General features: G+C 48.5%; 12 non-coding genes across 12 annotated transcripts; 4 read left to right on the top strand and 8 right to left on the bottom strand.

Moving 5' to 3' along the window:
• Nucleotides 1–4,855: 4,855 nt before the first annotated feature.
• On the bottom strand, nucleotides 4,856–4,927 carry trnap-agg (transfer RNA proline (anticodon AGG)). The gene has a single exon. It is a non-coding gene; the product is annotated as a tRNA-Pro (tRNA).
• Nucleotides 4,928–5,343: 416 nt separating this feature from the next.
• On the bottom strand, nucleotides 5,344–5,417 carry trnai-aau (transfer RNA isoleucine (anticodon AAU)). Its single transcript has one exon. It is a non-coding gene; the product is annotated as a tRNA-Ile (tRNA).
• Nucleotides 5,418–6,000: 583 nt separating this feature from the next.
• On the bottom strand, nucleotides 6,001–6,074 carry trnai-aau (transfer RNA isoleucine (anticodon AAU)). The gene has a single exon. It is a non-coding gene; the product is annotated as a tRNA-Ile (tRNA).
• A 1,256-nt stretch (nucleotides 6,075–7,330) lies between these two features.
• trnaq-cug (transfer RNA glutamine (anticodon CUG)) lies at nucleotides 7,331–7,402 on the bottom strand. Its single transcript has one exon. It is a non-coding gene; the product is annotated as a tRNA-Gln (tRNA).
• A 5,578-nt stretch (nucleotides 7,403–12,980) lies between these two features.
• trnas-cga (transfer RNA serine (anticodon CGA)) lies at nucleotides 12,981–13,062 on the bottom strand. Its single transcript has one exon. It is a non-coding gene; the product is annotated as a tRNA-Ser (tRNA).
• A 338-nt stretch (nucleotides 13,063–13,400) lies between these two features.
• Nucleotides 13,401–13,473, top strand: trnak-uuu (transfer RNA lysine (anticodon UUU)). Its single transcript has one exon. It is a non-coding gene; the product is annotated as a tRNA-Lys (tRNA).
• A 772-nt stretch (nucleotides 13,474–14,245) lies between these two features.
• Nucleotides 14,246–14,327, bottom strand: trnas-cga (transfer RNA serine (anticodon CGA)). The gene has a single exon. It is a non-coding gene; the product is annotated as a tRNA-Ser (tRNA).
• A 375-nt stretch (nucleotides 14,328–14,702) lies between these two features.
• trnan-guu (transfer RNA asparagine (anticodon GUU)) lies at nucleotides 14,703–14,776 on the bottom strand. Its single transcript has one exon. It is a non-coding gene; the product is annotated as a tRNA-Asn (tRNA).
• A 495-nt stretch (nucleotides 14,777–15,271) lies between these two features.
• On the top strand, nucleotides 15,272–15,344 carry trnak-uuu (transfer RNA lysine (anticodon UUU)). Its single transcript has one exon. It is a non-coding gene; the product is annotated as a tRNA-Lys (tRNA).
• A 3,144-nt stretch (nucleotides 15,345–18,488) lies between these two features.
• On the top strand, nucleotides 18,489–18,561 carry trnak-uuu (transfer RNA lysine (anticodon UUU)). Its single transcript has one exon. It is a non-coding gene; the product is annotated as a tRNA-Lys (tRNA).
• A 1,876-nt stretch (nucleotides 18,562–20,437) lies between these two features.
• On the top strand, nucleotides 20,438–20,519 carry trnas-gcu (transfer RNA serine (anticodon GCU)). Its single transcript has one exon. It is a non-coding gene; the product is annotated as a tRNA-Ser (tRNA).
• A 313-nt stretch (nucleotides 20,520–20,832) lies between these two features.
• On the bottom strand, nucleotides 20,833–20,905 carry trnak-cuu (transfer RNA lysine (anticodon CUU)). Its single transcript has one exon. It is a non-coding gene; the product is annotated as a tRNA-Lys (tRNA).
• Between the last annotated feature and the right edge of the window lie 2,091 nt (nucleotides 20,906–22,996).

Genomic DNA, 22,996 nt, shown 5'->3' on the forward strand with positions numbered 1-22,996 from the left:
ATGTAAACAGCGGTGACGATCACAACAGTTAGCTCCCTCGGGAGAAAATACGGTCGGCATCTTACGGACATGTACTCAATGTCAGGGGAGCAGTGAGTCTCTATGATCTTGCTGTTGTTGCACCAATCCTCATGCACGTAAATAAAGACCCCCCCACCTCTGCTCTTACCGGAGTCCTCTGTTCGATCCCAGCGGTGTAGAGAGCGGCCGGCTAGCTGCACGCTAGCATCGGGGATCGTCGGTTTGAGCCAGGTCTCCGTGATGATTAGAACACAACAGTCACGAATGTAGCGGTTTCCCTCAAGCTGTAACTCCAGGTCGTCCTTTTTGTGGGTAATGGATCTGGCGTTGGTGAGGTACAGGCTGGGCAGGGGTGGCTTATGTGGGTTGTTTCGTAGCCGTAGCAGTAGGCCGGACCTGCGACCCCGCTTCTGCTTGTGCTCCCGACGCCGCCTGCGCCTCTTTCCAGACCCGACAACAATCCACGGAGCGCCCGTTGGTCTCGCTAGTTCGTCTGGGATGTTGTGTCGACGATGAAAGTCTCTGCAAACTGCCAGTTTGTGTCGGTAGCCGATGTCCACAAGGTCCTGTCGGGTGTAGTGGTGTAATGCCGATGTATACGTGGATAGAGTCCATAGACAAACACACATAAAATAAGCAAAAAAAGCACTGAAAGGGAGAGCCGTGAGCCGCTGCGTCTGTGCGCGCCGCCATCTTTGATGTGGTGTCAATTGGCCAAAGTGGACCATGAACAATTTTATGGTAGCTGGAGACTTCAACCAATGAAATCCATCCATTTTCTGCACCGCTTATTCTCATCAACGGACTGTATTCCCCACCTGTTACCAGCATGGAGACATTCCAACCCAAGATGACAACATACTGGACCAGGGACACAGCAACTTATGTGGCACAGACCCAGTGTCACACTGCCCTTCTTTTAGCCCAGACTGAGAGCCACTTTAGCAGCTGAAATATCTCAGGTGGGAGGGCGTTATACTGAAGATCTGAAGGTCCCTGGTTCAAGCACGGTTTTCAGCATAATCCTGATTTGCATTGTGACTTGGCAAATAGTTTGGAAAAAGGACCTTAACTTCAAAATCCCGCCCATCCAGCCAACCTTGAGTTCACTGAGACATTAAGGTGAGCCTGAGGTTGGCTCAGGTGCTTTCTTCACAGCTGGCTTTTAAACCTTTCAAGCCTCATTTCCAATTGTGATTTCTTGTTTTGTTGAGAAAAAGCCCATTATTTCTGGAACATGTTATATGAACTACAATTTTCCCTACAAAGGAGAAATATTTGTCAATTTGGACAATTGTCATTCTGCCCCCACTTTGGACACATCGTCGTGATTCATTGTTTGGCAACTGCTTTGTGACCTCGCCAGTCCTCTTCACAGCCCATTCCCCATTGATCCCCATTCACATGTAAAAGATCCCCGGTTCGAAACTGGGTGGAAACAATGCCGTTCAATTCCTACTTTTACAAAAACATGGGAACAAGGACATGTGCTTGATCTCTGAAGGTGTATACACAAGCATCTGTCCCCAGTTTGGACACACAATCCATATTTCCCAGATGACTGATTGGGTGCATCACTGGCCTGCATGGAGGGGCTGTGGTGTCATTGCGTGTGTGGCAAAGCGAGCGGGGTAGGTAGTTTTCTGACAACGCCACCTGGGGACTTTCACCCCAGGATGTAACAGGTTTGATCAATCACAAACTCTACATTAATCCCCCAAATCCCACAGAACAAGATCGTGATTTACAATGATAAAAGTAGTTATTTTATTAAACGATTATCTTAAAATGAGTGACAAACCATGAATAATACAAATAAAGTGGTGATGGGAGGAGTCAAAAAGAAAAGAGGCCTGGGCTGGGGCTTACCACGACAGCGGTAACATAATGGGAGGGATCCAAACCACACTGCATCCGTGACTCAGTAAACCAAAAGTGGGAAAAAAGGGGACCAACAGGCTGCCGCTCTGGACCCTCAGCACCTGCCAACGAAAAAGAACATCCTTAAAAGCATAAAAGCAAGGCAACCCTCACACACACTTCAGTAATTAAAAGTCAATTTCAAACCAGCTGATGCCCCTAGGGTCATGGTTGGCGCTACCTCCCTGGGTCTGTCCTGGGTCGCGGGCACCAACGTGCCCTTGGGGGGGCGTTCACCGGCCTCCAGGCAGTGGGGTCCGCGCTGCTGGTGGCCTGAAGTCTACGGTGGTGGCTTGGGGTTGCTGTGCTGTGGTGGCCTGATCCTGCTCATGGGGACGGGGGCCTGGGTGGCGTGTGGGGATGGGGGACATGCTCCTTGGAGTGGGGCCTGCTGGGGGGACGGTGCTCTTCTGGGCGTTTGGGTGTCTGCTGCCACTGGTCCTATGCTCTGCTGCATCGCTGTCCCTGTCTTTGCCCATCCCCAGTCTTGCCTTAGGGCTCGTCAGGGATGGTTCTCTGGTACGTGGGTGGAGCGCTGCTGGTTCTGGGGTCGGGGGGGAGGTCGGCCCTCCCGGTGGATGGTGGGGTCCGTCGGTGGCCTTGCGCTGGTCTTAACTCCTCGGCTCTGGTGCTTGGCCTCCCCATGACTTGGAGCTATGGCTCTCCCTCACGGGGGTGAGCTGCCCGGCGGGTGTCGGCCGGCGCGGTGGAGCGCCTTACCACTCGCCTTACCACTCGCCTTACCACTCGCCTTACCACTCGCCTGCACGCCCCCTCCGCTTGCTCATGTGCGGGCCTCCTTCCCTCGCCCGCTCCTTTGTCTGCCACACTGCCATAGCCCCGATGCCGTGGTCGAGGGGAGTCTGGGGGTGCTATCCCTTGGCGGTCCGTACCTCCCTGGGCTCGGGGCCTGGTTGTGGGTCTGGGACCCCTGGGTCCCCCGCCCTGTGATGCCCCGGACGCCCAACCTGGGGACGTCCACAGTGTGTGCTTGCGTGTGTCTGAGATTATTTTATGTATTTATTGTTTTTAATACTTAGATAAATAATGATTAGTTTTATTATAATTATATATATATATATATATATATATATATATATATATATATATATATATATATATATATGTGTGGGTGTGCGTGTGTGTATATGGCTATATAGATATACGGGGGGCCTTGCGGGGGTCTGGCGCAAAGGCGTTCCATCTCTACCGCCTGGTCCTCCATGGGGCAGTGTGCCCGGGCCTCTTCTGTCCTGGCCGGGGCGGTCCTGTGTTGGTAGTCAGGCCTGGGGTTACCTGGGGCGGGCCGGGTTCTGCTTCCTGGAGGTGTGTGGGGACGGGGGGGCGGCGCCTCCGGCCGTGGATGGGCTCCCTCCCGGTTGGCGGGGGCGCCCCTGTGCCCACAGGTGTGTGGCCCTCGATGCCCTTCTGCCCTAGTGGGGTATGGTCTCCCGCTGGTCTCGGGGGTGCGGCTCTCCTCCGGCCTGCTGGCGCCCTGTTGCCGGTTGGGATTGCTCCTCCATGGCCTCTTGCTGGTCTTTTCAGGGAGATGCTTCGGGGGCGGGTCTTGGGGAGTCGGCCCTGGCTTTGCTCACACCCACGGGGCCGGAGGATCTCTGGCGGTGGGGGCTTGACCTGGCTGCGCGGGGCGGGGTTTGCTGGGTGGTAGAAGGCAGTCTCTCTCCTTTTGTCATTCTCAGTGACAATTACACATTCACACACTCGCATTCACATACACAAGCACGCTTACGCACACATATATGAATATATACACAGAAGTACACACCTCCATATGGACACTCACAGCACATGGGTGCTTCTCTACACAATCTACCATCTTATCCCTGATGTCTATATGCTATTGGTATGCTATTATTACTGTAAAAATGATGTCAAGCAGTGAGATTTTAATTACTGTAACTGTATGGCTGTAATTGTGTTCACTATCATGGTTCATGTCTTCATTGTTACTATTGCTACTGGTAAGTTGGACTGTTTCACTTTCCTGATATCATCTCTATTGTGACCCTTAGCCATCATTGACATTTAACTGTTCTGTTTGTCACTGTTGTTGTTATGGGAATTCTTGTTGTTGCTGTTTTTGTCTCTCTCTCTACTGCCCCCACCCCACCCCACCCCACCCCACCTTCTCTTCTTCTTTTCTGTGTTTCTTCTTGCTCCGGTCCGGTCGCTCCAAATGCGCATCAAATAACGGCAAAAAAAATTTCATGGTACAGGAAAGTTGTAGCCAACACCTTTCCTGACACAGAGCAAATCTGTTTAGCATGTCAGGGCATTTACATCAACAATACTATCTGCCCCAATGGCTGGACGGGACAAAAAAAAAAGTCAATTTCAAGAGGGGCTCTGTCAAAGAGGGATTCAGGTAACCCTCTATGGGCTCACACTGACACTGTTGTTCAGGCTGTATTGCCACTGCTTAAGCTGCGGTGGGTGGGGATGACTGGAGGAGGAAGAAGAAGTGGAATGAAAGAGGCAGGTCCCGGGATTGACATTTCCAAGATCGAATGAGGTCTTAAACTGCCCACATGGACAAGCCAAATATCAGCAAAGGTTGAGCCAGTCACCTGAAGGTTAGATTTTTGATCTGAGTGTCCCGGATTCAAGTCCCTGTTCAGGTGACCAGTGACAGGGTCTCAGGTCCACTTGCAAACGCCTCCTTTTTGCCCTCAAAATACAAGGGCAACGGGACAATCCCTTGGTTCCACCAAGACTTGAACTGGAGACCACTGGATTCAAAGTCCGGGGTGCTAACCATTACACCACGGAACCTGCAAGGGTACAGACAGCGCCGGGCCCTGAAGTACATCCTGTCAGATTACATTAGCGTTGATATAACTTCTCTGATGGTGGTGTTCTGGGAATTGTGTTGAAAGGTAGTTCGGGGGAGGGAGAGCTTGTCCGAGAATTGAACTCGGGACCTCTTGCACCCTAAGCAAGAATCATACCACTAGACCAACAAGCCCCTGCTTGGGCAAGTACTTCCCTTTCCCCGGTCAGTTGGCGGCCATGATGCGGGTGTTTTCGCAGTTGACTGGGTTGTGCGCTGTTGGTTATGGGGACCGGGGGGGTTATGAGGGTCGGGGTGTTGTGGACGAGGGCTTTTTTGTTCCTTCACGGTCCGCATTCTCTGCACTCGTGATGTAAAATTTTGGGTAGAGGATAATAGGGTCCACTGCCACCTTTGATCTGCTCCTTGCAGTCTTGGTGACCAAGAGGTTTGTTGCCGCTCTGCTTTGACGTGCTGTTTTCTTTACCTTTCCCCGGTCTTTCGGCAGTCTTGTCGAGGGTGTTTCACCGGTGGGTGGGGTGATGTTGGTTATGGAGACCAGCGGGTTGTCGCCGTGGGCTTTTGTTGTTCCTGGAGCACATAAAGATGGATGGTCAGTATGGGGGTTGAACCCGTGACCTTGGCGTTATTAGCACCACGCTCTGACCAACTGAGCTAACCAACCACAGGACACCTTTGCATCAAATGTTTCCAGCTCAAATCAACTAACTCATCCTTAACAGAACGCATTCTCTGTGCTCGTGGTCGAATTTTTGCTTCTCGGACAACGGGGTCATCTGCCCCCATTGATCATGCAGTCACGGTGGGCGAGAGGTTTGCCGCTGCTCTGCTTTGCCATGCTGTTTTCTTTACCTTTCCCCGGTCGGTTGGCAGCCTTGATGGGGGTGTTTTCGCAGTTGACTGGGTTGTGCGCTGTTGGTTATGGGGACCGGGGGGGTTATGAGGGGCGGGGTGTTGTGGACGAGGGCTTTTTTGTTCCTTCACGGTCCGCATTCTCTGCACTCGTGATGTAAAATTTTGGGTAGAGTATAATAGGGTCCACTGCCACCTTTGATCTGCTGCTTGCAGTCTTGGTGACCAAGAGGTTTGTTGCCGCTCTGCTTTGACGTGCTGTTTTCTTTACCTTTCCCCGGTCTTTCGGCAGTCTTGTCGAGGGTGTTTCACCGGTGGGTGGGGTGATGTTGGTTATGGAGACCAGCGGGTCGTCGCCGTGGGCTTTTGTTGTTCCTGGAGCACATAAAGATGGATGGTCAGTATGGGGGTTGAACCCGTGACCTTGGCGTTATTAGCACCACGCTCTGACCAACTGAGCTAACCAACCACAGGACACCTTTGCATCAAATGTTTCCAGCTCAAATCAACTAACTCATCCTTAACAGAACGCATTCTCTGTGCTCGTGGTCGAATTTTTGCTTCTCGGACAACGGGGTCATCTGCCCCCATTGATCATGCAGTCACGGTGGGCGAGAGGTTTGCCGCTGCTCTGCTTTGCCATGCTGTTTTCTTTACCTTTCCCCGGTCGGTTGGCAGCCTTGATGGGGGTGTTTCGCAGTTGACTGGGTTGTGCGCTGTTGGTTATGGGGCCTGGGGGGTTTTGGGCTTTTGTCGCCGCCATGCTGTTTTCCTTGTGGTGGTGTACTGTTAGTTGTTGTCAACGGGGGCTTTTGTCGTTTCTTCACGGTCCGCATTCTCTGCACTCGTGATGTAAAATTTTGGGTAGAGGATAATAGGGTCCACTGCCCCCATTGATCTGCTCCTTGAGTCTTGGTGACCAAGAGGTTTTTTGCCGCTCTGCTTTGACATGCTGTTTTCGTTACCTTTCCCCGGCCTTGTCGAGGGTGGGTGGTGTGATGTCGGTTATGGGGGCCGGTAAGTTGCCGCCCTGGGCTTTTGTTGTTCCTGGAGCACATAAAGAAGAGTGGCTAGTACCGGGGTTGAACCCGTGACCTTGGCGTTATTAGCACCACGCTCTGACCAACTGAGCTAACCGGCCACTGGACACCATTGCAATATTTTATGTTTTTTTTAATTTTATGTACCCCGAAGCAGACTCAATCGGTACGCTGGGGTCTGAGGGCGATAAGTGGGTACCTGGTGGACACCTTGTTTGTGCTCTTGACAGGTATTTCGGGACAGTTTAACAATTGGCTTTTGATGGTGGAACAAGCTAAAACAAGGAAAACAGATTGTTTAGCGCGCCTGGGAGTGGGCCCCTTATTGCAAATAGTTCCCGCTGTGATTTCCGCCGAGTGTCCCTGATGAATACATCCACTGCTCCAGAAGCAGCCTCGGCTAATTGTCGGCCATTCGCCATAGCGCACCCCGAGGTTACAGAGGTCAAAGGTAAGCCCATATTAAGCAGCACACTGGCGAAAGGTAAATTTATGTGCATTACCGTTTCCACAGGTGCCCGATTGGTACAACCCGGCATTAATATCTCTTGGTGTAATTCTACCTTACAGATGGATGCTTTCTTCCGGCCGATACTCAGGGCTGACCTCTGGTGGTGGTGCGGTGGCACACGGTGCAAACGTCTCCTTTTTGCCCTCAAAATACAAGGGCAACAGGACAATCCCTTGGTTCCACCAAGACTTGAACTTAGACCACTGGATTCAGAGTCCGGGGTGCTAACCATTACACCACGGAACCTGCAAGGGTACAGACAGCGCCGGGCCCTGAAGTACATCCTGTCAGATTACATTAGCGTTGATATAACTTCACTGAGGGTAATTTCTCTACGCCTTCGGGCTGGGGAAAAGGTCCTAACTGTCATTTGTGCGTACGTGCCAAACGGCAGTGCGGAGTACCCGGTCTTTTTGGAGTCCTGGTGACTCTGTCGTTCTACTGGGAGACTTCAACGTCCATGTGGGCAATGACAGTGTGACCTGGAGGGGCGTGATTGGGAGGAACGGCCTCCCTGATCTGAACCCGGGCAGTGTGATGTTATTGGACTTCTGTGCGAACCACAGTTTGTCCATAACTAACACCATGTTCGAACATAGGGATGTCCATAAGTGCACTTGGCACCAGGACACCCCTGGCTGCAGGTCTATGATCGACTTTGCAGTCGTGTCATCAGACCTGCGTCCGCATGTTCTGGACAGGCGGGTGAAGAGAGGGGCTGAGCTGTCAACTGACCAGATTAAGGTTCCTTACGCTCAGGAGGCACTGGTTGAAATCCCACAGCTGGCATTTTCCTGGTCAGCTCCATTATCCACGACTGGAATGATTTGGCAGCAAAAGACTGTCAGATTGTACAAGACACCTGAACACCTTGAGAAGAAGATTAAGAGAGGTTTTGTTCTAATGGGAAGGGTTTGTTTGTTGACATTGTGACATACAAAAGAGGAACTCCCCGTCGGGGAATCGAACCCCGGTCTCCCGCGCGGCTGGCGGGGATAGTTCAGCTGAAACGAGCTAAATTTTCCCCATTCATTTCCAATGAGAGAGAAAGGCCACTATGAATGTAATATACTTTTGTCCATGAGTGGCGCTGTGGCCGCTTCTGCTACACCCACCCACCACATCCATCCTGAACTTCAGGTAGAAATTAACTCTATTAAGTGTCATTATTTCATATGTTATTTGTGTTTCTCAGAGATTGCTGCGCACCGTTCAGGGTTGCAGAGTCTTCTGCGGAGAAACACCTCAACTGGGATGCATGGCAAACAACTGACACAATTGTTACTGAGGCCACATCTGTGTGCCTCAGAATATCACCCGTTATACGGCACCTTCGCACAGTTCCCGTCGGCTGCCTTCTCTGTGGTGGACCAGGAAGACCTGCAGAGGCTCCAGGATGCATACGTCTTCTGTGGCATCCAGCCTGCAAATCCCACCAAGCAGCATATTCGTGAGCACTGCAGGATAAAGATTCCTCCGCCCGGGACGCTTATTCAGAGAGTGGAAGGGGTGTTGAAGCACTTTCACCTGACCACAGATCCGAATGGCATCCCTCTTTATAAGCCCTCCATGCTAAAGAGATGGAGGATCCAACGTGTCCACATTCTGCGCGGTTTCCTCAGTGATCCTGAGGTGGAAGGGGGCATACTGTACCGCCGTGGAGGAACGATACAGTTAAACCATGTGCCAGGTGAGCGTGCAGCAGTCCCCGTCTGGATCCCCATCAGAGGCACATCGCAGCAGGAGGGCTACCACTTTCACCAGGCCAAATGGGTGACCGGCACGCAGGTCTCCCCAGAGCTGTTCCAGGCCCAGGCCATGACAGGAGTGTGTCGCTGGAACTATCAGCGTCTGCTGGACCTGAAACTGCCAGGCGTTTCTCTCCCGCCTGTTTTCGACCTTGCACTGATATGCTCCCTGAATGCTGTTTCCAGACGGATCTTTGGCGAAAAAAAGTACCCTCCGGTCCCTTTAGACTGGGACAAACATAAAACCAAGAAGGACCCCGGCCACGCCACAAGTGCTCCTTCTCCAGGCACTGTCTGATCAGGGAGCAGACCCAGTGCAGCCTTCCTCCACACCTCCCACCAGGCTTTTCAGCCTAGTTCACCCTCTTCAAACTTCTACTGTGACTACGTCTAGTCGTGTGGCCCCTATCCCAGCATCTGACTTGGACAACAAAGCTTCTGTTACTGAGCTTCAGCCACAGCCACAGCCACATCTAATCATGTGTCCCCTTGTTCTAATAGTGTTGCATCTTGTTTGAACCAAATAACAAATGTGTATCTCTTGGTTTTCTTTGCCTAGAGCCCACAAGAAGATTACCCATCCAATGTTCTCCGACTGCTGCCCGCACTGGACCAGTGAAGACTGGAGGGAGAGTATTTGTGTTGGACCACAAGCGCTGGCCGTCTCCAAAGAAGTCGGCAATTGACGAGCTCCTTAATAAACACCGCGGGCACGAGGACATGATCAAGCTTGTGGTTTGGGAGTATGGCACTCTTGTCCACAAGTCCAGCAAAGACCCCAACAGCATGCTGCATCCAACATCAAAATTGCATATTCCCAAATACATAAAACACAACAGTAAATTTCTCAATACATCATCTTCACTAAATACCAGCCCAGAGAAGCTGCAACATACACAGCAGCTTTGGCAGTTGCTAAGCACTACCTCTGCTGTGCCTGTCGTGACACTGCCTGCAGCTATGGTCATTCCACCATCACCACCACCACCACCACCTGCTCATACCCCATTGGAGCAGGAGCAACCACCTCCCGTGTCAAAAAAACTCAAACAAAAACATGTCTGTGCTGTCGTCAACCAAAATCAAAATATCAAGGGGATGGGACATCAATACATGACTTTTATCAGCGGGGCCCTGTCAGATACTTTTATTGCCCCACAAAAGTTTTCCAAAAATATGGTGCAGAAGGTCTGACAAACCCCAAGATGCCATTTCAAGAGTTCAGTCAAACAGACTTCTTCCAGTGAGAGCTCGATGATACAAGAAAGAGGGTGGAGGGAAAAACAGCAGAAGAAGAGGAAGAGGGAGGAATCTCCTCCACCCCCTGTCCGAAAGTGCCGGTTCTGCAGGATGCAGCTAAAGCAGGATCCGAACAGCCCCCACATCCACACTGGCTTTCCAGGGCAAGCAGGGAAGTACATCTACTGCCCTGCCAAAGTCTTCTCTATCTATAGAGAGAACGGGATGGAAAGAGAGATGAGCTGGAGGGAGTTCCAGGCCTCTCCTTTTTATGAAAAGGAGAAACAACGGCAGCAAAATAAATGAACATTTTTTTTTATTATTCATAGCTTGTGATTAGTATTCATTCGTTTTTGAGTGTGGCATGGCAACCTGATGAATAAATATTCTTTGTTACATTGCATTGATTCTGTGTTTTATTTCAAGCACTGGTATCAATATAAGCCTGATAGGAATAGTTTGTAATCATATAGGGATTAATTGGGAAAAAAATATATTGTGGAGAAGAAAATGGTGACTTGACTGATGCTTAGACGGGATTCGGACACCTGACTTCATTTTTCCAAAGTCTCTCTGCTTGTCTGACATCTGTCTCGCATCCTGATTGGCTGGCAGCAAATGTCAACAACACAAGCGCGGCCCCTGCGAGCTAAGCAGGCCTTTTTCTGCTTAACCTGGCCTTTTTGATCAAATCCACAGCTGACCGAGTTTCTCGGGGAACACAAGAAGCGAGAGGTTCAGTCATCACTGGGAACTTTGGAAGTGTAGTCACCTTAAGTCAGGTCTGCTTTGGTGAACTTCAGAGGCATCATGACCAGTCTGCATTAAAACATTATCTGAAATCCTGTTGCAGGTTTCTGGCATTGATTCTTAATTCAGTTGCCATCCCTGATCGATGGTAATGGTAATCATGCCCGCGTGGCAGGCGAGTCTCTTTACTTGTCTGACGTCTGTGTCGCATCCTGATTGGATGGCAGCAAATGTCAACAACACGCGCGTGGCCCGCGCTTGGCAAGTGAGAATTCTACCACTGAACCACCAATGCCACGTGGGGACACACTGTAAGAGAACAAAATTCAACTGTCAAGTGGATGAGCCTCTGCAAAGTGGCGCTGAATGACAAAACATCACAATGTCATACTCTTTGGATTCAAGCACCTTCTGGCGTAATGGGATCCACAACAATCACGTCAGCTGTGGATGCAATGTCAATTCGTTCTTGAAGGGCAAGTGACAAAAAGAAGTACATGGTTCACAAATCTGGCACCAACACAAAAACAGTTCGCCAATGGGGAAAAATGTTCATACAAGGGAGGGAGTCCAAAGTCCAACAAATGTGTGAATTGAGAGTCCCTGGGTGGGCTCGAACCACCAACCTCTCAGTTAACAGCCAAACGTGCTGACTAATTGCGCGACAGAGACTACATCAGCATGACTGCAGTCAGGTTTCACTAAGTGCTGTCCACCTTAACTCTCGGGTGGTCCGGTCTGTTACGTTTCAGGTGTCATTCTGAATACTGCCCTTTCGCAGGAAAAGAGCCTTTGTACTTTTTCAACATGAGCTCTAAAGAAAGGTATAAGCTGAGATATACTGCATTGGCCGGGAACCGGACCCGGGCCTCCCGCTTGGCAAGTGAGAATTCTACCACTGAACCACCAATGCCACGTTGGGAAACACTGTCGGAGAACAAATTAAATTGTCGCGTGGATGTGCCCCTGCAAAGTGGCGCTGAATGACAAAACACACGCACGGGATGCCAGGGGAGGCCGAGTACTAACAGAGCTGAGCGAGAGAGCATAAGAAAAAAAATAGTGACCTTGTGGTGGTTACCCGACAGCACCAAGGATATGGTGCACGTCTGATGCGTAATGCATGCCAGGTGATGTTCATCTAGCGAGCAGACATTCTTGTGGGGGATAAGCTCAACAGTAGGAATGTTAAGAGAACTGACCAGTCCGCTATCAATGAAGTTCTCGTCCGCCCCAGAGTCAATTAATGCTGTGGTAGGAGAAGCTTCCCCCGCCCAGGATATCGTACCTTCCACCTGAAGTCGGCCCACCAAAGCGGATGACGCAGCCGGTGTGGTTGGAGCGGGCAGTGCCAGCAGCTGGGGAATATCCCTGGTGGAGGAAGAGCGTTGGCGTGCTGGACGAACTGGACAGCGGGAAATTATGTGTAGGACTCCCACAGTACAGGCACAGCCACAGGCGTAGACGGTGACTCCTCTCCGCTGACGAAAGGCGACTGGCTCCCAGTTGGATGGGGACGACACTCCCGACGTCGTCAGACGGCACTCCGCCGCTGGAGCAGGGAGGGAGGAGTGGTGCCGGAAGAGCCCTGGGAGGTGGGATTTGGAGCCGACGTGTGGGTCGGAGCGGCTCCGCCCTATACGTGTTTCGTAGCGCCTTGTCATTCCAGCAGCTCTCAGCCGCTATCCCGGTTAGCTCAGTTGGTCAGCGTGTGGTGCTAATAACGCCAAGGTCATGGGTTCGACCCACCATACTGGCCACTCTTCTTTATGTGCTCCAGGAACAACAAAACGGTGACAACCCACTGGCCCCCATATCCAACATCACACCACCCACCCACCTGTGAAACACCCTTGACAAGGCCGCTGAAAACAGCATGTCAAAAGCAGAGTGGCAACAAACCTCTCGGCCACCGAGACTGCAAGAAGCAGATCAATGGGGACAGTGGACCCCATTATCCTCTACCCAAAATTTAGACCACCAGTGTAGAGAATGCGGACCGTGAAAGGACAGCACCCCGGCCCTCATAACCAACAGTACTCCACCACAAAGTAAACAGCATGGCGGCAACAAATGCCCAACCAAAGCGTCACAAACAGGATTCGAACCTGTGCGGGGAAACCCCATTGAATTTCGAGTCCAGCGCCTTAACCTCTCGGCCACCGTGACTGCTTGGAAAAGACCAATGGGGGCAGGTGACCTCATTGTCCTAGAACCAAAATGTTGCTGATGTCAAGGATCAGCTGGCAACATGTGCATGGGAGGAAGACACGTGGTTTGTGTGAGGGGCTACACAAGTCTTTCCACTGCTAGTTAAAAGCCAGGCACCTCACATCGTTTCCATAAAGTACCAAGGGACAACAAAGCAGGGAAGATAAGGGATAGGGAGGAGAGGGGAAAGATGCGACCGCCTTTGTTGAGAGCCACAGAAGAAGCTCTCCTCTCTGCAAGGTCAAGTACAGTATGCCAGAAGATTTTAGTTTGTGAGTTGTCCTCATTCTACAAAGGCCTGGATAGCTCAGTTGGTAGAGCATCAGACTTTTAATCTGAGGGTCCAGGGTTCAAGTCCCTGTTCAGGCGGTGAAGGTAGGCCTCTTCCCTGAAATGATAAACCTACTTCTTTCATCCTCCTTCTGTGGTCAAGTACACTATGCCAGAAGATTTCTGCTCCTTCATCCTCAACACCGAGAAGGCCAAGGAGATGACCGTGCACACAAGGAATAACTTGTTGAAGTAAACCTTTTCGACCAAGCACCTTTGCGATGTTCCAGGACTGTGGGTAAACACCATTCTCAATAATTAAATTGAAGATACAGTACGAGACAGGCACTTTGACCAGCTTAGCCACAGTGCCAGCTGTGCATCTGGCACCAACACAAAAACAGTTCGCCAATGGGGAAAAATGTTCATGGGTACAAGGGAGGGAGTCCAAAGTCCAACACGTGTGAAATGAGAGTCCCTGGGTGGGCTCAAACCACCAACCTCTCAGTTAACAGCCAAACGCACTGACCAGTTGCGTGACAGAGACTACAACAGCACACAAGGAATAACTTGTTTAAGTAAACCTTTTCGACCTAGCACCTTTGCGATCTTCCAGGACTGTGGGTAAACACAATTCTCAATAATTAAATTGAAGATATGAGTTTCTCAGGGAACACAAGGAGCGAGAGGTTCAGTCATCACTGGGAACTTTGGAAGTGTAGTCACCTTAAGTCAGGTCTGCTTTTTTGTAGTCAGGTCTCTACACCAGTGGAGAGAATGCGGACCGTGAAAGGACAACACCCCGGCCTCATAACCAACAGTACTCCACCACAAAGTAAACAGCATGGCGGCAACAAATGCCCAACCAAAGCGTCACAAACAGGATTCGAACCTGTGCGGGGAAACCCCATTGGATTTCGAGTCCAACGCCTTAACCTCTCGGCCACCGTGACTGCTTGGAAAAGGCCAATGGGGGATTGTTGAAGGGATTGTCCTGTTGCCCTTGTATTTTGTGGGCAAAAAGGAGGCGTTTGCAAGTGGACCTCAGACCCTATCACTGGTCACCTAAACAGGGACTTGAATCCCGGACACTCAGATCAAAAGTCTAATGTTCAGGTGACTGGCTCAAACTTTGTCTTGTCTGACCACTCTTTTGTCCAGAAGATATTTGGCTAATGTGGTCTGTTTTCTTAAACCTGCAAATGTCCAAATACACAAGGGTATTGTCTTTGTAGGGAGCCTTGACACACAGTTTGCCAATTGGGAACCACACAAGTGCTGTGCAAGAGAGGAGCGCAATGAACAGTGACACTGATGCATCCAGAGAACATCCTTGGGTGGGCTCGAACCACCAGCCTCCCGGTTAACAGCCGAGCACGCTGACCGATTGCGCCACAGAGACGCACACTCCGCCAACTTCTGTTCAGTTGAAGCCATACTAACGCATGCTATGCGTCCAGCATGCCCTTTGTTTTGGATGTGACTCGCACATTCTGGTGTAACAATCGAGGCATTGCAAACCAGGACACCAGCTTTACTCTTTGATGAACGCAAAGTATTTTGGGGTACAATCCAGGGGTCTTGTGCTCTCACGGAAATGGCTCTGTCCTTTTTCAACATGAGTTGAGACGAAATGTATTAAAATAGACAGACTGCATTGGTCACTCAATCAGAATTTCTCAGTTTGCCAATTTCAGACTGCGTGACAAAGAATCAAGTCAAACTCCATCGACAGGATGGACAGGGAACAACAAAGCAGGGAAGATAAGGGATGGGGAGGAGAGGGGAAAGATGCGACCGCCTTTGTTGAGAGCCAGAGAAGAAGCTCTCATCTCTGCAAGGTCAAGTACAGTATGCCAGAAGATTTTACCTTGTGAGTTGTCCTCGTTCGACAAAGGCCTGGATAGCTCAGTTGGTAGAGCATCAGACTTTTAATCTGAGGGTCCAGGGTTCAAGTCCCTGTTCAGGCGGTGAAGTTAGGCCCCTTCCCTGAATAACTTGATTAAGTAAAACTTTTCGACCAAGCACCTTTGCGATCTTCCAGGACTGTGGATAAACACAATTCTCAATAATTAAATTGAAGATATGAGTTTCTCAGGGAACACAAGATATAGTGCGAGACAGGCACTTTGACCAGCTTAGCCACAGCGCCAGCTGTGCATCTGGCACCAACACAAAAACAGTTCGCCAATGGGGAAAAATGTTCATACAAGGGAGGGAGTCCAAAGTCCAACACGTGTGGATTGAGAGTCCCTGGGTGGGCTCAGTTATCAAACTCGCTCCCAAGGAAATGTTGGAACTTGGGAAGGCATTAAGAATGGCAAGAAGTAGGATTAAGAATCCTACTTCTTGCCAAAAACCTACCCTATGGTAGAAGATAAGATATGCCTTTATTCGTCCCTCACTGGGGAAATTTGCAAGGTCCCGCAAGTTCCGCAACAGCACTCCGCCGCTGGAGCAGGGAGGGAGGAGTGGTGCCGGAAGAGCCCCGGGAGGTGGGATTTGGAGCCGACGTGTGGGTCGGAGCGGCTCCGCCCTATACGTGTTTCGTAGCGCCTTGTCATTCCAGCAGCTCTCAGCCGCTATCCCGGTTAGCTCAGTTGGTCAGCGTGTGGTGCTAATAACGCCAAGGTCTTCTTCATGTGCTCCAGGAACAACAAAATGGTGACAACCCACTGGCCCCCATATCCAACATCACACCACCCACCCACCTGTGAAACACCCTTGACAAGGCCGCTGAAAACAGCATGTCAAAAGCAGAGTGGCAACAAACCTCTCGGCCACCGAGACTGCAAGAAGCAGATCAATGGGGACAGTGGACCCCATTATCCTCTACCCAAAATTTAGACCACCAGTGTAGAGAATGCGGACCGTGAAAGGACAGCACCCCGGCCCTCATAACCAACAGTACTCCACCGCAAGGTGGACAGCATGGCGGCAACAAATGCCCAACCAAAGCGTCACAGACAAACCCTATTGGATTTCAAGTCCAACGCCTTAACCTCTCGGTCACCGTGACTGCTTGGAAAAGACCAATGGGGGCAGGTGACCTCATTGTCCTAGAACCAAAATGTTGCTGATGTCAAGGATCAGCTGGCAACATGTGCATGGGAGGAAGACACGTGGTTTGTGTGAGGGGCTACACAAGTCTTTCCACTGCTAGTTAAAAGCCAGGCACCTCACATCGTTTCCATAAAGTACCAAGGGACAACAAAGCAGGGAAGATAAGGGACAGGGAGGAGAGGGGAAAGATGCGACCGCCTTTGTTGAGAGCCAGAGAAGAAGCTCTCCTCTCTGCAAGGTCAAGTACAGTATGCCAGAAGATTTTAGTTTGTGAGTTGTCCTCATTCTACAAAGGCCTGGATAGCTCAGTTGGTAGAGTAGACTTTTAATCTGAGGGCCCAGGGTTCAAGTCCCTGTTCAGGCGGTGAAGGTAGGCCTCTTCCCTGAAATGTTAAACCTACTTCTTTCATCCTCCTTCTGTGGTCAAGTACACTATGCCAGAAGATTTCTGCTCCTTCATCCTCAACACCGAGAAGGCCAAGGAGATGACCGTGCACACAAGGAATAACTTGTTGAAGTAAACCTTTTCGACCAAGCACCTTTGCGATGTTCCAGGACTGTGAGTAAACACCATTCTCAATAATTAAATTGAAGATACAGTACGAGACAGGCACTTTTTTTCCCCTTTATTTGGGCAAATATGTGAATCATTACAGTGCATTTCTTACATCAATCAAAATATAACTTTCCATTATTTACATTTGTATTCAACTATCTGATCCCAAGCCCAAAAGGAGTAGGCTGAAGCAAAAGCTTATAAATGCCGACCCCTTTTTGCAGGATATAATCATGTTCATGCCACTGTCTTGTTTCCCCTGTTATTATTTTCATTGTAATATTATTATTATTATTATTATCATTGTTGTTATAATCTTTATCATTATTACCATCATTATAATCATCATTAATATTACCATTTTCATCATTATAGTTAAAAAATTTGTGATTTTTTATTTTTAATTATTTAATTTTACAGACTTCATTGCTTCTTGTAGAGTGTAGAGATTTCTTCTGTTATTTTCTGAAATCCGCAGTCTTTGTGTGTCAATTTATTAGCCCACTTTTTTTTGTGACATTTACTTGTTTACTGTATTGCATGTGTCTAATCTTTGGACAGGTGACCAACCCAAACATCAGTTTCTTCTTGTCAAACCCTACCTGAGGTTTTTAGACGTGTTTATTAGTTTGTGTGTGTCTAGTCTTGTGCATTAGGAAGCAAGGTTTTAGGTCTGTGCTCAAACCAATTTTTGAAGCAATGATGTCTTGCTGTCCATTATTACTATTTTTTGTAAAGTAATAATTAATAATAATTAATGATAATAATAATGATAATCCCTACCTCTATATTTATGCATGTTAGCCTGGGTACCTCTAACAATTTAGTATAGTTACAAAGGTATTAAGGTAATATTCTTACATTTCTCATATCAGTCAATCAGAGATTCCAGCAGAGATGACAAGACAGTAGAATGATCACTATTAAAATACCATTCCCACTTATATTTATAAGACACTTATATTGTACTGTGTCACATTTCATTGAATTTACAACTAAATTAAATTCAGTAGTGCCACCAATGTAGACAGTTTTTTTTTGTTTTTTTTTTCCCCAAAATCAACAATATTTTTTTCCCCTGTGGCTACCGACAACCAAGCAAACATAATAACGAGTAACATTTAAAAAGGAGAACATTTAAAGAGGAGAAAGGGGAAAAAATATATATACATTTATATATACACACATATATACATACATATATACATATATATATACATACATATATACATATAACACATATACATATGCATATGTATATACACATCTACACATAGATGTATACACACACATGCACATGTACACAAATAAGATATTGAGGATAAACATAACTGCAATACAACTTTATATACACGTTTCCAAACTAATATGACCTGCATCAAGTAGTCAGACCTTTTAGTGTCGTTTTACTGATGGTGAAATTGTCCTAACTTATGACCAGCTTAGCCAGTATGCCAGAAGATTTTACCTTGGGAGTTGTCCTCATTCGACAAAGGCCTGGATAGCTCAGTTGGTAGAGCATCAGACTTTTAATCTGAGGGTCCAGGGTTCAAGTCCCTGTTCAGGCGGTGAAGGTAGGCCTCTTCCCTGAATAACTCGTTTAAGTAAAACTTTTCGACCAAGCACCTTTGCGATCTTCCAGGACTGTGGGTAAACGCCATTCTCAATAATTAAATTGAAGATACAGTGCGATACAGGCACTTTGACCAGCTTAGCCACAGCGCCAGCTGTGCATCTGGCACCAACACAAAAACAGTTCGCCAATGGGGAAAAATGTTCATACAAGGGAGGGAGTCCAAAGTCCAACACGTGTGAATTGAGAGTCCCTGGGTGGGCTCGGTTATCAAACTCGCTCCCAAGGAAATGTTGGAACTTGGGAAGGCATTAAGAATGTAGGATTAAGAATCCTACTTCTTGCCAAAAGCCTACCCTATGGTAGAAGATAAGATATGCCTTTATTCGTCCCTCTGTGGGGAAATTTGCAAGGTCCCGCAAGTTCCGCAACAGCAGTGGGAGTACCTCAGTATGTTTACAGACCATGGACTCCTCCTAAATTTAGATACATAGCCTTATCCATGCCAAAACCACACAACAACCTTGACCAAATCCTGACTGACATAACTGACTTGGTACATAATCACCGTCTCAACGGAACTGAATTAGCCCAACTGTTGACATTGACCACAGGCTCCAAGTATGGTGCTTTTTGTACGGCCATTTAGCCAATTTGGCCAAAGGGGAATTCAGAACACCCTCGTGGCCCATTGCCATTTTTATGGTACCTGGCGACTTTAACCAGTGAACTCCACTGTATCGCTTATCCTCATCAACGGACTGTATTCCCCACCTTTTACCAGCATGGGGACATTCCAACCCAAGATGAGAACACACTGGACCAGGTACACAGCAACATAGTACGTGGCACAGACACAGCTTCACCCTACCCCCGCTTTTAGCCCAGACTGAAAAGCAGAGAACCCCCTTTGCAGCTGAAATTGCTCAGTTGGGAGAGCGTTGGATTGAATCTCTAAAGGTCCCTGGTTCAATCCCAGTTTTCAGCACAATTGCTGTTTACATTGTGAGTTGGCAAATAGTTTGTAAAGGGGTGACTTTGTTCTCTTGATTTCATCAACATCGATCACGACAACACAGCCAATGACATATTAAGACCAGACAAGTGCAGTTGGGAGGTGACATACGGAATCCTGATGCATATCATGTTACAATCAGACACAAACAGGATGTAGGACCCGACCTTGAGTTCGCGCAAATGTTCACAGCATTAGGTCTGCAAAGTGTTCAGCTGATGCACATTTACTGGAAAGGAAAATGGGCTTTTGTCACGGTAGCCATGCCGACACGAGCTAAAATGTTTCTTCCGCCAGGACAACACCCACATGAAATTCAAGCTTTGCTCGCAGACGAAAAAGAACCAGCTGGAATGAGCAATCTGCACCTCCAAGTCTGAGTTTATGGTTCTTGCCCAAAAAAGCATAGCTCACAGCCATAATTGTATAGTGGTTCCTACTCTGTGTTGTGGCCGCAACAACCCCGGCCGATTCAGGGTCATGGCAGTTGTGTGTTGCTTTTGTAATTGTATTGTCTGAAAAGACAAGATTGTCTGTCCACTTGAAGTGTGGTGATGTAAAAATACACTAGTTTTGACCACACCTGTATTTTTAGTAAACATTATTAGCATGCAATGAATCAAAGTATAAGGTACGATGTCGGAGATCAAGAACGCTTTTGTTGGCAAAAAAAAGCCATAACATATCATTTCGACAATACGGGTCTCAAACCCGCTATTTCTTGCATGTAGAGCAAGAACTCTAGCCTTTGAGTTAAATCCCCCCGCTGCACAGGAAGGCTGCCACAATTTCTGCAACACCAAAACACTAATTAAGATGTGTCATTTTGAGTCAACAAGACCATGTCCACAAAGGAGATGAGGTGACCGAGAGGTTAAGGTGATGGACTGCTAATCCATTGTGTTCTGCACGCATGGGTTCGAATCCCATCCTCATCGGACTATACTAATGCACCAGTTTTGACACCACCTGTGTTTTTAGGAAACATCATTAGAATGCAATTAATCCAAGCATCCGGTACGATGTGGGAGATTGAGAATGCTTTTTTGGCAAGAAAAAGGCATAATATACCATTTGGAGGATGCAGGCATCGATTCCACTTCATCTCACATGCGAAGTGAGCGCTCTACCATTTGTGGTCCTACAAGAATGGGATTTGTTTTTGTGTACTTCGAATGAAATGTTTTCCGCATGTTGCAGAATTTTCCACAGGAAAGAAATCTTTAAGATGTATCACCAAAAGAGCTGAACCGCCCAATGTGGGGCTCGAACCCACGACCCTGAGATTAAGAGTCTCATGCTCTCCCGACTGAGCTAACCGGGCCTTTTTCTGTCAAGATATCACTTTTTATTTTTTTTAATTGATGTGGTCTTCTTGATGTTTGATCAATTCCACACCCAACCTAGTTTCTCAGGGAACAAAGGAGCGAGAGGTTCAGTCATAGCTGAGAACTTTGGAAGTGTAGTCATCTTAAACCTCCTGTTATGTTCATTTGCCAGGAACAGCCATGATGTTCCCGGGTCAGTTTGCATGTTTATTTATCTGAAAGATGTCCAAAACCAAAAAAATCCCCACAAGCATTGTTAGTTATTCACTACTAACTCCATTACTAACTATTCTATCAATGTTTAGTGCAATGGTGTACCTTACCTCTCACAGGTAGTGGTTTAATTAATTTTAATAAATTAATGATTTGAATGAATCAGAGGCATCATGACCAGTCTGCATCAAAACATTATCTGAAATCCTGTGGCAGGTTTCTGGCATTGATTCTTAATTCAGTTGCCATCCCTGATATATGGTAATGGTAATGGTAATGGTAATGGTAATCATGCCCGCGTGGCAGGCGAGTCTCTTTGCTTGTCTGACGTCTGTGTCGCATCCTGATTGGCTGGCAGCAAATGTCAACAACACGCGTGCGGCCCCCGCTTGGCAAGTGAGAATTCTACCACTGAACCACCAATGCCACGTGGGGACACACTGTAAGAGAAAAAAAATTCAACCGTCAAGTGGATGAGCCTCTGCAAAGTGGCACAGCCACAGGCGTGGACGGTGACTCCTCTCCGCTGACGAAAGGCGACTGGCTACCAGTTGCATGGGGACGACACTCCCGACGTCATCAGACGGCGCTCCGCTGCTGGAGCAGGGAGGGAGGAGTGGTGCCGGAAGAGCCCCAGGAGGTGGGATTTGGAGCCGACATGTGGGTCGGAGAGGCTCCGCTGTGCGCTGCGCTCCCGCAGCCGGTTGTCGAGTCGAATGGATAGCGACAGAGAGCGGCTGGAATGACAAGGCGTTGCGGAGCGCATATCGGGCGAGTGTTAGAATAAAATGTAGATTATTTTGTTAGTTATCACTTAGACAATAGAAAGTGTTTGAATGTGCTGAAGAAGGAATGTTCCCGTGACCCTAATCAGAGACCCTCAGCGACCCCCAGGTCCTGGAGGTGCCTGGATGCACCAACAGCGACTCTGCAGATGCTCATGTTAATCCTGCAAGAATGTGTCAAGATAAGAACTCGTAAAACATTAAAAGTAATAGCTCTCACATACACACACACACATAGACAAACAAATACAGCTCGTGCAACTGCCTTCTCCACCCCCCCTTAGAGTTGCACGACCATGTAGTAGGGACCCCCGAAAGAGAATAAAAGGAGAGGAGTGTGAACTGCATATTCAGAGTGGAGCGGCATGTCACTGGGTATGTGGTTTCACTCTCCTCGCTGCGAGCAACTTTGAATATTGTTGTCTGTCTCTTCTGTATTTCTGTATTTAAGTGTTTTTACAAGTGTCACAGGAGTTTGAACCTGACATTTACTTGGTTCTTCGAGCCAGATCCCAAGATACCTGAGGAGTCCAGTTGTGGAGCCGACAAGACAGAAAGACCGTGGCCACGGCAGACAAAACCCTTTGACGGGCTGTCTTCTCAGCTCAACAACTGGAAGCTGAAGGTTGACGGGATACCGACGGAAGAGAAGACAACAATCAGTAAGACACTTTTGATCAGAGTGTAGAGTAAAAGGGCGCCGTCCCTTTGTGTTGTGAGTGAAAGGGTGGCGTCCCTTTGTGTTAAAGCAGGGGTGGGCAAACTGAGACCTGGGGTCCACATGCAGCCCGCTAAGGGTTTTTGACCCCTAGAGCTGAGTGCGGCCCGCGAGTCAATAAGGTTTGTCACCCGGTGCTAAAAGCCTTGTGTATACTAGTCGCTGGCAAGCAAAGAGACGGACTCGACAGTCTTCTGTAGGAAGACGAGTTGGCAGTCTTGTGTAATAAGATGGACCCACAGTGTTACGGAGTTGGCGGTCTTTCACAATAAGACAGAGTTGGCAGTTTTTTGTACAAAGACGGAGTTGGCGGTCATGTTAGGCTAGAAAAGGAGTGCCTCCGCGGTGAAAGGCCTTTTCGGGGTTTGAAT

This window comes from Doryrhamphus excisus, chromosome 14 (assembly GCF_030265055.1).
Source record: "Doryrhamphus excisus isolate RoL2022-K1 chromosome 14, RoL_Dexc_1.0, whole genome shotgun sequence".
NCBI lineage: Eukaryota > Metazoa > Chordata > Actinopteri > Syngnathiformes > Syngnathidae > Doryrhamphus > Doryrhamphus excisus.